A 1801-nucleotide genomic window follows, 5' to 3' on the forward strand; every position below is an offset into this window, starting at 1 on the left:
AGAATAAAAATCAATAAAATCGATGCAGTGGCAAAGAACACGAAGCATGTTGGGTTATTATTATTATTACTTGTGTTTGTTAAACTTTTTTTTTACTTCTTTCTTGAAAAATGTGGCTTCAGCTTTGATCCGGGCTTCAGAGAGGGACGCAAATTATCTTCTGGTTCCCCTGCAGGAGACTTAAGAAACTTGGTCTCAAGTCGAGCAGACTTCCCCAGGAGGCCTAGCCACGTTGTCAACGTCCAAGGGAACGAAGCCCCAAGGGGTGCTCAGCTTCCAGGCACAGCTTTTCCCTGCAACCCTATCATCTGCCCTTTAGGGAGATGGACCCCCTCTATTTACAGGTCCCCGGTTTACCACTCCCACGCCCCCTCCATGGGTGCCTCCTCCCCTCCCCCGAGCTCTCCCGGTCGCTTTAAATAATGATATTTGCATGCAAGGAGCGATTCATAAATATGTCACGGCCGGTGAAATATAGGCAACATTTCAAACTTTCTATTTAAAAAACATGAATTATGGCCACGGAAAATGTGTTCCCATTTAAAGGCGATACGAAGTATTTGGTGTCTCGTCCCCGGGCCCATCCATCATGCAGACAATAAAGAGAGTTTTTCGCTCTGACACTCGCGATTTATGGTCGCCCTTCTCTGCCCTCATCACTCACCCACTACGGCCGGCCTGGGGACAGGCCCTGCGGAGAGACTGGCTGTCGCCCCGACCAGAGTCCAAGCGCTGTGTTTGCACCTTTTCCAGACCCCAAGCCTGTGGATTTCAAAGGGAAGCGCCTCAAGTTAGGGGGTTACCTGGCTGGAAGAGTCTGAGCAACCACACATGAGTGAGAACCAGGCACTCGCTCATTCTCGCCAGCAAGCTATACTCATTGCTGGAGGCCGAGGCGATCCAGAAGTAGCCCCTGCATTCGCCCTCATTCAATGACAGGGGCGCGGGAGCTGGAAGTTTGCAGCACAGGTGGCCCCAGGTTACTTAAACCTGGTTCAAAGTTAAGGCAGAGAGCTGGGCAAGGGACTGCTCAGAATGACTTCTAAACATTCCTCCCCACAGAAGGTGATCTGGTCTCAGATTTTCCCAAGACAGGCGGAGAATTTGGGGCAAGGCTTTGTACAGCTCTTACAAACCTGCTTCTCCTGTTACTCCTGGTGCTGTAACCCATGCTGGACGTCTGCAGCAGTTTGGAAAACACTCGATATCATCTGGCGGGGGCTGGGAGGTGGGCACCAAGGAGTAACAAAAATAAAGACCTAGGGGTGCCTCCACTGCGCCTAAGGCCAACCTAGGCCACGGACCCGCCCTCGTGTGTTCACACTAACTCTGTCCTCCCGAAGCCGCCGCTGATTGCCTGAAGAAAACTTTGGTGAAGCAAAGTTCCGCACTCTGCGCGGCCGAATTTGCTTTCAGTTTTCGCTAGGGGCGGACTCTGCCCTGCAGAAGCCCTGGAGGTTTCCGTAGCTTGAGCGGATGTGGGGGCTACTAGGCCCCGCACCGCAGCGAGAGGCCACGAAACCCGGGGGAACCTCTAGAACAGCGGGTGTGGACTCACTACCTTTGGGCATGGGGAGCCATCTCGCGCCTATGACTAAGCCGAGGCTCATGGGTACGTGCCATCAGGAGCCATTTCCAGTTGGATGCCTACTGGTTGGACTTACTCGGTTTCATGTAGCACCAACGACTACCAGAGAAATTCTGTCGATTCTAAAAATGACAAGGTTGAATTTATTACATAGCCACGTGTGAGTTTTATCCATGTGAGGATAAAACGGCACAAACCTCTCGGCACTCAGTT

The sequence above is a fragment of the Chionomys nivalis genome, chromosome 12 (genome assembly GCF_950005125.1).
Source record: "Chionomys nivalis chromosome 12, mChiNiv1.1, whole genome shotgun sequence".
Lineage (NCBI taxonomy): Eukaryota > Metazoa > Chordata > Mammalia > Rodentia > Cricetidae > Chionomys > Chionomys nivalis.